This window comes from Nuphar pumila, chromosome 10, assembly GCF_984573655.1.
Source record: "Nuphar pumila chromosome 10, dmNupPumi1.hap1.1, whole genome shotgun sequence".
Lineage (NCBI taxonomy): Eukaryota > Viridiplantae > Streptophyta > Magnoliopsida > Nymphaeales > Nymphaeaceae > Nuphar > Nuphar pumila.
In genome coordinates, this window is record NC_143258.1 from 72,365,232 (window position 1) to 72,381,025 (window position 15,794).

Below are 15,794 nucleotides of genomic sequence, written 5' to 3' on the forward strand. Positions count from 1 at the left end.
AAACTGGATTTGAAAATCCCGACCAGTTATAAAACTGGATTTAAAAATCCTGACCAGTTATAGAAACTGGATTTGAAAATCCCGACCAGTTATAGAAACTAGATTTGAAAATCCCGACCAGTTATAGAAACTGGATTTAAAAATCACGACCAGTTATAGAAACTAGATTTGAAAATCCCGACCAGTTATAAAACTGGATTTGAAAATCCCGACCAGTTATAGAAACTGGATTTGAAAATCCCGACCTGTTATAAAAACTGGATTTGAAAATCCCGTCCAGTTATAGAAACTGGATTTCAAAATCCCGACCAGTTATAGAAACTAAATTTGAAAATCCCGACCAATTATAACACTGAATTTGAAAATCCCGACCTGTTATAAAAACTAGATTTGAAAATCCCGACCAGTTATAGAAACTGGATTTGAAAATCCTCACCAGTTATAGAAACTGAATTTGGAAATCCCGACCAGTTATAAAAACTGGATATGAAAATTCGACCAGTTATAAAACTGGATTTGAAAATCCCGACCAGTTATAGAAACTGAATTTGAAAATCCTGATCAGTTATAACACTGGATTTGAAAATCCCGACCAATTATAAAACTAGATTTGAAAATCCCGACCAGTTATAGAAAATGGATTTGAAAATCCCGATCAGTTATAAAACTGGATTTGAAAATCCCGACCAGTTATAAAACTGGATTTAAAAATCCCGACCAGTTATAGAAACTGGATTTGAAAATCCCGACCAGTTATAAAACTGGATTTGAAAATACCGACTAGTTATAGAAACGTGATTTCAAAATCCCGACCAGTTATAGAAACTGGATTTGAAAATCCCGACCAGTTATAACATTGAATTTGAAAATCCTGACCAGTTATAAAAACTGGATTTGAAAATCCCGACCAGTTATAGAAACTGGATTTGAATATCCTGACCAATTATAAAAACTGAATTTGAAAATCCCGACCAGTTATAAAAACTGGATTTGAAAATCCCGACCAGTTATAAAACTGGATTTGAAAATCCCGACGAGTTATAGAAACTGAATTTGAAAATCCTGATCAGTTATAACACTCGATTTGAAAATCCTGACCAATTATAAAACTAGATTTGAAAATCCCGACCAGTTATAGAAAATGGATTTGAAAATCCTGACCATTTATGACACTAGATTTCAAAATCCCGACCAGTTATAGAAACTGGATTTGAAAATCCCGACCAGTTATAGAAACTGGATTTGAAAATCCCGACCAGTTATAGAAACTGGATTTTAAAATCCCGACCAGTTATAGAAACTGGATTTTAAAATCCCGACCAGTTATAGAAACTGGATTTGAAAATCCTGACCAGTTATAGAAACTGGATTTGAAAATCCCGACCAGTTATAAAAACTAGATTTGAAAATCCCGACCAGTTATAGAAACTGGATATGAAAATCCCGACCAGTTATAGAAACTAGATTTGAAAATCCCGACCAGTTATAGAAACTAGATTTGAAAATCCTGACCAGTTATAAAACTGGATTTGAAAATCCCGACCAGTTATAGAAACTGGATTTGAAAATCCCGACCAGTTATAAAAACTGGATTTGAAAATCCCGACCAGTTATAGAAACGTGATTTCAAAATCCCGACCAGTTATAGAAACTGGATTTGAAAATCCCGTCCAGTTATAACATTGAATTTGAAAATCCCGACCAGTTATAAAAACTGGATTTGAAAATCCCGACCAGTTATAGAAACTGGATTTGAAAATCCTGACCAATTATAAAAACTGAATTTGAAAATCCCGACCAGTTATAAAAACTGGATTTGAAAATACCGACTAGTTATAGAAACGTGATTTCAAAATCCCGACCAGTTATAGAAACTGAATTTGAAAATCCTGATCAGTTATAACACTGGATTTGAAAATCCCGACCAATTATAAAACTAGATTTGAAAATCCCGACCAGTTATAGAAAATGGATTTGAAAATCCCGACCAGTTATGACACTAGATTTCAAAATCCCGACCAGTTATAGAAACTGGATTTGAAAATCCCGACCAGTTATGACACTAGATTTCAAAATCCCGACCAGTTATAGAAACTGGATTTGAAAATCCCGACCAGTTATAGAAACTGGATTTGAAAATCCCGACCAGTTATAGAAACTGGATTTCAAAATCCCGACCAGTTATAGAAACTGGATTTGAAAATCCTGACCAGTTATAGAAACTGGATTTGAAAATCCCGACCAGTTATAAAAACTCGATTTGAAAATCCCGACCGGTTATAGAAACTGGATTTGAAAATCCCGACCAGTTATAGAAACTAGATTTGAAAATCCCGACAAGTTATAGAAACTAGATTTGAAAATCCCGACCAGTTATAAAACTGGATTTGAAAATCCCGACTAGTTATAGAAACTGGATTTGAAAAATCCGACCAGTTAGAAAAACTGGATTTGAAAATCCCGACGAGTTATAGAAACGTGATTTCAAAATCCCGACCAGTTATAGAAACTGGATTTGAAAATCCCGACCAGTTATAACATTGAATTTGAAAATCCCGACCAGTTATAAAAACTGGATTTGAAAATCCCGACCAGTTATAGAAACTGGATTTGAAAATCCTGACCAGTTATAGAAACTGAATTTGAAAATCCCGACCAGTTATAAAAACTGGATTTGAAAATCCCGACCAGTTATAAAACTGGATTTGAAAATCCCGACGAGTTTTAGAAACTGAATTTAAAAATCCTGATCAGTTATAACACTGGATTTGAAAATTCCGACCAATTATAAAACTAGATTTGAAAATTCCGACCAGTTATAGAAAATGGATTTGAAAATCCCGACCAGTTATAAAACCTGGATTTGAAAATCCCGACCAGTTATAGAAACTGGATTTGAAAATCCTGATCAGTTATAGAAACTGGATTTGAAAATCCTGACCAGTTATAGAAACTGAATTTGAAAATCCCGACCAGTTATAAAAACTGGATTTGAAAATCCCGACCAGTTATAAAACTGGATTTGAAAATCCCGACGAGTTATAGAAACTGAATTTGAAAATCCTGATCAGTTATAACACTGGATTTGAAAATCCCGACCAATTATAAAACTAGATTTGAAAATCCCGACCAGTTATAGAAAATGGATTTGAAAATCCTGACCAGTTATAAAACTGGATTTGAAAATCCCGACCAGTTATAAAACTGGATTTAAAAATCCCGACCAGTTATAGAAACTGGATTTGAAAATCCCGACCAGTTATAAAACTGGATTTGAAAATACCGACTAGTTATAAAACGTGATTTCAAAATCCCGACTAGTTATAGAAACTGAATTTGAAAATCCTGATCAGTTATAACACTGGATTTGAAAATCCCGACCAATTATAAAACTAGATTTGAAAATCCTGACCAGTTATAGAAAATGGATTTGAAAATCCCGACCAGTTATGACACTAGATTTCAAAATCCCGACCAGTTATAGAAACTGGAATTGAAAATCCCGACCAGTTATAGAAACTGGATTTGAAAATCCCGACCAGTTATAGAAACTGGATTTCAAAATCCCGACCAGTTATAGAAACTGGATTTGAAAATCCTGACCAGTTATAGAAACTGGATTTGAAAATCCCGACCAGTTATAAAAACTAGATTTGAAAATCCCGACCAGTTATAGAAACTGGATTTGAAAATCCCGACCAGTTATAGAAACTAGATTTGAAAATCCCGACCAGTTATAAAACTGGATTTGAAAATCCCGACCAGTTATAAAACTGGATTTGAAAATCCCGACTAGTTATAGAAACTGGATTTGAAAAATCCGACCAGTTATAAAAACTGGATTTGAAAATCCCGACGAGTTATAGAAACGTGATTTCAAAATCCCGACCAGTTATAGAAACTGGATTTGAAAATCCCGACCAGTTATGACACTAGATTTTGAAAATCCCGACCAGTTATAAAAACTGGATTTGAAAATCCCGACCAGTTATAGAAACTGGATTTGAAAATCCTGACCATTTATAGAAACTGAATTTGAAAATCCTGACCATTTATAGAAACTGAATTTGAAAATCCCGACCAGTTATAAAAACTGGATTTGAAAATCCCGACCAGTTATAAAACTGGATTTGAAAATCCCGACGAGTTTTAGAAACTGAATTTAAAAATCCTGATCAGTTATAACACTGGATTTGAAAATTCCGACCAATTATAAAACTAGATTTGAAAATTCCGACCAGTTATAGAAAATGGATTTGAAAATCCCGACCAGTTATAAAACCTGGATTTGAAAATCCCGACCAGTTATAGAAACTGGATTTGAAAATCCTGATCAGTTATAGAAACTGGATTTGAAAATCCTGACCAGTTATAGAAACTGAATTTGAAAATCCCGACCAGTTATAAAAACTGGATTTGAAAATCCCGACCAGTTATAAAACTGGATTTGAAAATCCCGACGAGTTATAGAAACTGAATTTGAAAATCCTGATCAGTTATAACACTGGATTTGAAAATCCCGACCAATTATAAAACTAGATTTGAAAATCCCGACCAGTTATAGAAAATGGATTTGAAAATCCTGACCAGTTATAAAACTGGATTTGAAAATCCCGACCAGTTATAAAACTGGATTTAAAAATCCCGACCAGTTATAGAAACTGGATTTGAAAATCCCGACCAGTTATAAAACTGGATTTGAAAATACCGACTAGTTATAAAACGTGATTTCAAAATCCCGACTAGTTATAGAAACTGAATTTGAAAATCCTGATCAGTTATAACACTGGATTTGAAAATCCCGACCAATTATAAAACTAGATTTGAAAATCCCGACCAGTTATAGAAAATGGATTTGAAAATCCTGACCAGTTATAAAACTGGATTTGAAAATCCCGACCAGTTATAAAACTGGATTTAAAAATCCCGACCAGTTATAGAAACTGGATTTGAAAATCCCGACCAGTTATAAAACTGGATTTGAAAATACCGACTAGTTATAAAACGTGATTTCAAAATCCCGACTAGTTATAGAAACTGAATTTGAAAATCCTGATCAGTTATAACACTGGATTTGAAAATCCCGACCAATTATAAAACTAGATTTGAAAATCCCGACCAGTTATAGAAAATGGATTTGAAAATCCCGACCAGTTATAGAAACTGGAATTGAAAATCCTGACCAGTTATAGAAACTGGATTTGAAAATCCCGACCAGTTATAAAAACTAGATTTGAAAATCCCGACCAGTTATAGAAACTGGATTTGAAAATCCTGACCAGTTATAGAAACTGGATTTGAAAATCCCGACCAGTTATAAAAACTAGATTTGAAAATCCCGACCAGTTATAGAAACTGGATTTGAAAATCCCGACCAGTTATAGAAACTAGATTTGAAAATCCCGACCAGTTATAGAAACTGGATTTGAAAATCCCGACCAGTTACAAAACTGGATTTGAAAATCCCGACCAGTTATAGAAACTGAATTTGAAAATCCTGATCAGTTATAACACTGGATTTGAAAATCCCGACCAGTTATAGAAAATGGATTTGAAAATCCCGATAAGTTATAAAACTGGATTTGAAAATCCCGACCAGTTATAAAACTGGATTTAAAAATCCCGACCCAGTTATAGAAACTGGATTTGAAAATCCCGACCAGTTATAAAACTGGATTTGAAAATACCGACTAGTTATAGAAACGTGATTTCAAAATCCCGACCTGTTATAGAAAACTGGATTTGAAATTGCCGACCAGTTATAGAAACTAGATTTGAAAATCCCGACCAGTTATAGAAACTAGATTTGAAAATCCTGACCAGTTATAGAAACTGGATTTGAAAATCCCGAACAGTTATAGAAACTAGATTTGAAAATCCCGACCAGTTATAGAAACTAGATTTGAAAATCCTGACCAGTTATAAAACTGGATTTGAAAATCCCGACCAGTTATAGAAACTGGATTTGAAAATCCCGACCAGTTTTAAAAACTGGATTTGAAAATCCCGACCAGTTATAGAAACGTGATTTCAAAATCCCGACCAGTTATAGAAACTGGATTTGAAAATCCCGACCAGTTATAACATTGAATTTGAAAATCCCGACCAGTTATAAAAACTGGATTTGAAAATCCCGACCAGTTATAGAAACTGGATTTGAAAATCCTAACCAGTTACAAAACTGGATTTGAAAATCCCGACCAGTTATAGAAACTGAATTTGAAAATCCTGATTAGTTATAACACTGGATTTGAAAATCCCGACCAATTATAAAACTAGATTTGAAAATCCCGACCAGTTATAGAAAATGGATTTGAAAATCCCGATCAGTTATAAAACTGGATTTGAAAATCCCGACCAGTTATAGAAACTGGATTTAAAAATCCCGACCAGTTATAAAACTGGATTTGAAAATACCGACTAGTTATAGAAACGTGATTTCAAAATCCCGACCAGTTATAGAAACTGGATTTGAAAATCCCGACCAGTTATAACATTGAATTTGAAAATCCCGACCAGTTATAGAAACTGGATTTGAATATCCTGATCAATTATAAAAACTGAATTTGAAAATCCCGACCAGTTATAAAAACTGGATTTGAAAATCCCGACCAGTTATAAAACTGGATTTGAAAATCCCGACAAGTTATAGAAACTGAATTTGAAAATCCTGATCAGTTATAACACTGGATTTGAAAATCCTGACCAATTATAAAACTAGATTTGAAAATCCCGACCAGTTATAGAAAATGGATTTGAAAATCCCGACCAGTTATGACACTAGATTTCAAAATCCCGACCAGTTATAGAAACTGGATTTGAAAATCCCGACCAGTTATAGAAACTGGATTTGAAAATCCCGACCAGTTATAGAAACTGGATTTTAAAATCCCGACCAGTTATAGAAACTAGATTTTAAAATCCCGACCAGTTATAGAAACATCATTTCAAAATCCCGACCAGTTATAGAAACTGAATTTGAAAATCCCGACCAGTTATAACACTGGATTTGAAAATCCCGACCAATTATAAAACTAGATTTGAAAATCCCGACCAGTTATAGAAAATGGATTTGAAAATCCCGACCAGTTATGACACTAGATTTCAAAATCCCGACCAGTTATAGAAACTGGATTTGAAAATCCCGACCAGTTTTGACACTAGATTTCAAAATCCCGACCAGTTATAGAAACTGGATTTGAAAATCCCGACCAGTTATAGAAACTGGATTTGAAAATCCCGACCAGTTATAGAAACTGGATTTCAAAATCTCGACCAGTTATAGAAACTGGATTTGAAAATCCTGACCAGTTATAGAAACTGGATTTGAAAATCCCGACCAGTTATAAAAACTATATTTGAAAATCCCGACCAGTTATAGAAACTGGATTTGAAAATCCCGACCATTTATAGAAACTAGATTTGAAAATCCCGACCAGTTATAGAAACTGAATTTGAAAATCCCGACCAGTTACAAAACTGGATTTGAAAATCCCGACCAGTTATAGAAACTGAATTTGAAAATCCTGATCAGTTATAACACTGGATTTGAAAATCCCGACCAATTATAAAACTAGATTTGAAAATCCCGACCAGTTATAGAAAATGGATTTGAAAATCCCGATCAGTTATAAAACTGGATTTGAAAATCCCGACCAGTTATAAAACTGGATTTAAAAATCCCGACCAGTTATAGAAACTGTATTTGAAAATCCCGACCAGTTATAAAACTGGATTTGAAAATACCGTCTAGTTATAAAAACGTGATTTCAAAATCCCGACCAGTTATAGAAAACTGGATTTGAAATTCCCGACCAGTTATAGAAACTAGATTTGAATATCCCGACCAGTTATAGAAACTAGATTTGAAAATCCTGACCAGTTATAGAAACTGGATTTGAAAATCCGACCAGTTATAGAAACTAGATTTGAAAATCCCGACCAGTTATAGAAACTAGATTTGAAAATCCTGACCAGTTATAAAACTGGATTTGAAAATCCCGACCAGTTATAGAAACTGGATTTGAAAATCCCGACCAGTTTTAAAAACTAGATTTGAAAATCCCGACCAGTTATAGAAACGTGATTTCAAAATCCCGACCAGTTATAGAAACTGGATTTTAAAATCCCGACCAGTTATAACATTGAATTTGAAAATCCTGACCAGTTATAAAAACTGGATTTGAAAATCCCGACCAGTTATAGAAACTGGATTTGAAAATCCAGACAAGTTACAAAACTGGATTTGAAAATCCCGACCAGTTATAGAAACTGAATTTGAAAATCCTGATCAGTTATAACACTGGATTTGAAAATCCCGACCAATTATAAAACTAGATTTGAAAATCCCGACCAGTTATAGAAAATGGATTTGAAAATCCCGATCAGTTATAAAACTGGATTTGAAAATCCCGACCAGTTATAAAACTGGATTTAAAAATCCCGACCAGTTATAGAAACTATATTTAAAAATCCCGACCAGTTATAAAACTGGATTTGAAAATACCGACTAGTTATAAAAACGTGATTTCAAAATCCCGACCAGTTATAGAAAACTGGATTTGAAATTCCCGACCAGTTATAGAAACTAGATTTAAAAATCCCGAACAGTTATAGAAACTAGATTTGAAAATCCCGACCAGTTATAGAAACTAGATTTGAAAATCCTGACCAGTTATAAAACTGGATTTGAAAATCCCGACCAGTTATAGAAACTGGATTTGAAAATCCCGACCAGTTTTAAAAACTGGATTTGAAAATCCCGACCAGTTATAGAAACGTGATTTCAAAATCTTGACCAGTTATAGAAACTGGATTTTAAAATCCCGACCAGTTATAACATTGAATTTGAAAATCTCGACCAGTTATAAAAACTGGATTTGAAAATCCCGACCAGTTATATAAACTGGATTTGAAAATCCCGACAAGTTACAAAACTGGATTTGAAAATCCCGACCAGTTATAGAAACTGAATTTGAAAATCCTGATCAGTTATAACACTGGATTTGAAAATCCCGACCAATTATAAAACTAGATTTGAAAATCCCGACCAGTTATAGAAAATGGATTTGAAAATCCCGATCAGTTATAAAACTGGATTTGAAAATCCCGACCAGTTATAAAACTGTATTTAAAAATCCCGACCAGTTATAAAACTGGATTTGAAAATACCGACTAGTTATAGAAACGTGATTTCAAAATCCCGACCAGTTATAGAAACTGGATTTGAAAATCCCGACCAGTTATAACATTGAATTTGAAAATCCCGACCAGTTATAAAAACTGGATTTGAAAATCCCGACCAGTTATAGAAACTGGATTTGAATATCCTGACCAATTATAAAAACTGAATTTGAAAATCCCGACCAGTTATAAAAACTGGATTTGAAAATCCCGACCAGTTATAAAACTGGATTTGAAAATCCCGACAAGTTATAGAAACTGAATTTGAAAATCCTGATTAGTTATAACACTGGATTTGAAAATCCTGACCAATTATAAAACTAGATTTGAAAATCCCGACCAGTTATAGAAAATGGATTTGAAAATCCCGACCAGTTATGACACTAGATTTCAAAATCCCGAACAGTTATAGAAACTGGATTTGAAAATCCCGACCAGTTATAGAAACTGGATTTGAAAATCCCGACCAGTTATAGAAACTGGATTTTAAAATCCCGACTAGTTATAGAAACTGGATTTTAAAATCCCGACCAGTTATAGAAACATGATTTCAAAATTCCGACCAGTTATAGAAACTGAATTTGAAAATCCCGACCAGTTATAACACTGAATTTGAAAATCCCAACCAGTTATAAAAACTGGATTTGAAAATCCCGACCAGTTATAGAAACTGGATTTAAAAATCCTGACCAGTTATAGAAACTAAATTTGAAAATCTCGACCAGTTATAAAAACTGGATTTGAAAATCCTGACCAGTTATAAAACTGGATTTGAAAATCCCGACGAGTTATAGAAACTGAATTTGAAAATCCTGATCAGTTATAACACTGGATTTGAAAATCCTGACCAATTATAAAACTAGATTTGAAAATCCCGACCAGTTATAGAAAATGGATTTGAAAATCCCGACCAGTTATAAAACTGGATTTGAAAATCCCGTCCAGTTATAAAACTGGATTTAAAAATCTCGACCAGTTATAGAAATTGGATTTAAAAATTCCGACTAGTTATGACACTAGATTTGAAAATTCCGACCAGTTATAGATACTGGATTTGAAAATCCCGACCAGTTATAAAAACTGGAGTTGAAAATCCCGACCAGTTATAAAACTAGATTTAAAAATCCTGACCAGTTATAAAACTGGATTTAAAAATCCTGACCAGTTATAGAAACTGGATTTGAAAATCCTGACAAGTTATAGAAACTTGATTTAAAAATCCCGAACAGTTATAAAAACTAGATTTGAAAATCCCGACCAGTTATAGAAACTGGATTTGAAAATCCCGACCAGTTATAGAAACTGGATTTGAAAATCCCGACCAGTTATAGAAATTAGATTTGAAAATCCCGACCAGTTATAAAACTGGATTTGAAAATCCCAACTAGTTATAGAAACTGGATTTGAAAATCCCGACCAGTTATAAAAACTGGATTTGAAAATCCCGTCCAGTTATAGAAACTGGATTTCAAAATCCCGACCAGTTATAGAAACTAAATTTGAAAATCCCGACCAGTTATAACACTGAATTTGAAAATCCCGACCAGTTATAAAAACTGGATTTGAAAATCCCGACCAGTTATAGAAACTGGATTTGAAAATCCCGACCAATTATAGAAACTGGATTTAAAAATTCCGACTAGTTATGATACTAGATTTGAAAATTCCGACCAGTTATAGATACTGGATTTGAAAATCCCGACCAGTTATAAAAACTGGAGTTGAAAATCCCGACTAGTTATAAAACTGGATTTGAAAATCCAGACGAGTTATAAAACTTGATTTAAAAATCCTGACAAGTTATAGAAACTGGATTTGAAAATCCCGACCAGTTATAAAACTGGATTTGAAAATTCCGACTAGTTATAGAAACTGGATTTGAAAATCCCGACCAATTATGACACTAGATTTCAAAATCCCGACCAGTTATAGAAACTGGATTTGAAAATCTCGACCAGTTATAAAAACTGGATTTGAAAATCCCGACCAGTTATAGAAACTGGATTTTAAAATCCCGACCAGTTATAGAAACTGGATTTTAAAATCCCGACCAGTTATAGAAATTGGATTTGAATATCCTGACCAGTTATAGAAACTGGATTTAAAAATCCCGACCAGTTATAAAAACTAGATTTGAAAATCCCGACCAGTTATAGAAACTGCATTTGAAAATCCCGACCAGTTATAGAAACTGGATTTGAAAATCCCGACCAGTTATAGAAACTAGATTTGAAAATCCCGACCAGTTATAAAACTGGATTTGAAAATCCCGACCAGTTATAGAAACTGGATTTGAAAATCCCGACCAGTTATAAAAACTGGATTTGAAAATCCCGACCAGTTATAAAAACTAGATTTGAAAATTCCGACCAGTTATAGAAACTGGATTTGAAAATCCCGACCAGTTATAGAAACTGGATTTGAAAATCCCGACCAATTATAGAAACTAGATTTGAAAATCCCGACCAGTTATAAAACTGGATTTGAAAATCCCGACCAGTTATAGAAACTGGATTTGAAAATCCCGACCAGTTATAAAAACTGGATTTGAAAATCCCGATCAGTTATAAAAACTGGATTTCAAAATCCCGACCAGTTATAGAAACTGAATTTGAAAATCCCGACCAGTTATAACACTGAATTTGAAAATCCCGATCAGTTATAAAAACTGGATTTGAAAATCCCGACCAGTTATAGAAACTGGATTTGAAAATCCTGACCAGTTATAGAAACTGAATTTGAAAATCCCCACCAGTTATAAAAACTGGATTTGAAAATTCGACCTGTTATAAAACTGGATTTGAAAATCCTGACCAGTTATAGAAACTGAATTTGAAAATCCTGATCAGTTATAAAACTAGATTTGAAATTCCCGACCAGTTATAGAAACTGGATTTGAAAATCCTGACCAGTTATAAAACTGGATTTGAAAATTCCGACTAGTTATAGAAACTGGATTTGAAAATCCCGACCAATTAAGACACTAGATTTCAAAATCCCGACCAGTTATAGAAACTGGATTTGAAAATCCCGACCAGTTATAAAAACTGGATTTGAAAATCCCGACCAGTTCTAGAAACTGGATTTTAAAATCCCGGCCAGTTATAGAAACTGGATTTTAAAATCCCGACCAGTTATAGAAATTGGATTTGAAAATCCTGACCAGTTATAGAAACTGGATTTAAAAATCCCGACCAGTTATAAAAACTAGATTTGAAAATCCCGACCAGTTATAGAAACTGGATTTGAAAAATCCCGATTAGTTATAGAAACTGGATTTGAAAATCCCGACCAGTTATAGAAACTAGATTTGAAAATCCCGACCAGTTATAAAACTAGATTTGAAAATCCCGACCAGTTATAGAAACTGGATTTGAAAATCCCGACCAGTTATAAAAACTGGATTTGAAAATCCCGACCAGTTATAAAAACTAGATTTGAAAATCCCGACCAGTTATAGAAACTGGATTTGAAAATCCCGACCAGTTATAGAAACTGGATTTGAAAATCCCGACCAGTTATAGATACTAGATTTGAAAATCCCGACCAGTTATAAAACTGGATTTGAAAATCCCGACCAGTTATAGAAACTGGATTTGAAAATCCCGACCAGTTATAAAAACTGGATTTGAAAATCCCGACCAGTTATAAAACTGGATTTGAAAATCCCGACCAGTTATAGAAACTGGATTTGAAAATCCCGACCAGTTTTAAAAACTCGATTTGAAAATCCCGACCAGTTATAGAAACGTGATTTCAAAATCCCGACCAGTTATAGAAACTGGATTTTAAAATCCCGACCAGTTATAACATTGAATTTGAAAATCCCGACCAGTTATAAAAACTGGATTTGAAAATCCCGACCAGTTATAGAAACTGGATTTGAAAATCCCGACAAGTTACAAAACTGGATTTGAAAATCCCGACCAGTTATAGAAACTGAATTTGAAAATCCTGATCAGTTATAACACTGGATTTGAAAATCCTGACCAATTATAAAACTAGATTTGAAAATCCCGACCAGTTATAGAAAATGGATTTGAAAATCCCGATCAGTTATAAAACTGGATTTGAAAATCCCGACCAGTTATAAAACTGGATTTAAAAATCCCGACCAGTTATAGAAACTGTATTTAAAAATCCCGACCAGTTATAAAACTGGATTTGAAAATACCGACTAGTTATAAAAACGTGATTTCAAAATCCCGACCAGTTATAGAAAACTGGATTTGAAATTCCCGACCAGTTATAGAAACTAGATTTAAAAATCCCGACCAGTTATAGAAACTAGATTTGAAAATCCTGACCAGTTATAGAAACTGGATTTGAAAATCCGACCAGTTATAGAAACTAGATTTGAAAATCCCGACCAGTTATAGAAACTAGATTTGAAAATCCTGACCAGTTATAAAACTGGATTTGAAAATCCCGACCAGTTATAGAAACTGGATTTGAAAATCCCGACCAGTTTTAAAAACTGGATTTGAAAATCCCGACCAGTTATAGAAACGTGATTTCAAAATCTTGACCAGTTATAGAAACTGGATTTTAAAATCCCGACCAGTTATAACATTGAATTTGAAAATCTCGACCAGTTATAAAAACTGGATTTGAAAATCCCGACCAGTTATATAAACTGGATTTGAAAATCCCGACAAGTTACAAAACTGGATTTGAAAATCCCGACCAGTTATAGAAACTGAATTTGAAAATCCTGATCAGTTATAACACTGGATTTGAAAATCCCGACCAATTATAAAACTAGATTTGAAAATCCCGACCAGTTATAGAAAATGGATTTGAAAATCCCGATCAGTTATAAAACTGGATTTGAAAATCCCGACCAGTTATAAAACTGTATTTAAAAATCCCGACCAGTTATAGAAACTGGATTTGAAAATCCCGACCAGTTATAAAACTGGATTTGAAAATACCGACTAGTTATAGAAACGTGATTTCAAAATCCCGACCAGTTATAGAAACTGGATTTGAAAATCCCGACCAGTTATAACATTGAATTTGAAAATCCCGACCAGTTATAAAAACTGGATTTGAAAATCCCGACCAGTTATAGAAACTGGATTTGAATATCCTGACCAATTATAAAAACTGAATTTGAAAATCCCGACCAGTTATAAAAACTGGATTTGAAAATCCCGACCAGTTATAAAACTGGATTTGAAAATCCCGACAAGTTATAGAAACTGAATTTGAAAATCCTGATTAGTTATAACACTGGATTTGAAAATCCTGACCAATTATAAAACTAGATTTGAAAATCCCGACCAGTTATAGAAAATGGATTTGAAAATCCCGACCAGTTATGACACTAGATTTCAAAATCCCGAACAGTTATAGAAACTGGATTTGAAAATCCCGACCAGTTATAGAAACTGGATTTGAAAATCCCGACCAGTTATAGAAACTGGATTTTAAAATCCCGACTAGTTATAGAAACTGGATTTTAAAATCCCGACCAGTTATAGAAACATGATTTCAAAATTCCGACCAGTTATAGAAACTGGATTTGAAAATCCCGACCAGTTATAAAACTGAATTTGAAAATCCCAACCAGTTATAAAAACTGGATTTGAAAATCCCGACCAGTTATAGAAACTGGATTTAAAAATCCTGACCAGTTATAGAAACTAAATTTGAAAATCCCGACCAGTTATAAAAACTGGATTTGAAAATCCTGACCAGTTATAAAACTGGATTTGAAAATCCCGACGAGTTATAGAAACTGAATTTGAAAATCCTGATCAGTTATAACACTGGATTTGAAAATCCTGACCAATTATAAAACTAGATTTGAAAATCCCGACCAGTTATAGAAAATGGATTTGAAAATCCCGACCAGTTATAAAACTGGATTTGAAAATCCCGTCCAGTTATAAAACTGGATTTAAAAATCTCGACCAGTTATAGAAATTGGATTTAAAAATTCCGACTAGTTATGACACTAGATTTGAAAATTCCGACCAGTTATAGATACTGGATTTGAAAATCCCGACCAGTTATAAAAACTGGAGTTGAAAATCCCGACCAGTTATAAAACTAGATTTAAAAATCCTGACCAGTTATAAAACTGGATTTAAAAATCCTGACCAGTTATAGAAACTGGATTTGAAAATCCTGACAAGTTATAGAAACTTGATTTAAAAATCCCGAACAGTTATAAAAACTAGATTTGAAAATCCCGACCAGTTATAGAAACTGGATTTGAAAATCCCGACCAGTTATAGAAACTGGATTTGAAAATCCCGACCAGTTATAGAAATTAGATTTGAAAATCCCGACCAGTTATAAAACTGGATTTGAAAATCCCAACTAGTTATAGAAACTGGATTTGAAAATCCCGACCAGTTATAAAAACTGGATTTGAAAATCCCGTCCAGTTATAGAAACTGGATTTCAAAATCCCGACCAGTTATAGAAACTAAATTTGAAAATCCCGACCAGTTATAACACTGAATTTGAAAATCCCGACCAGTTATAAAAACTGGATTTGAAAATCCCGACCAGTTATAGAAACTGGATTTGAAAATCCCGACCAATTATAGAAACTGGATTTAAAAATTCCGACTAGTTATGATACTAGATTTGAAAAT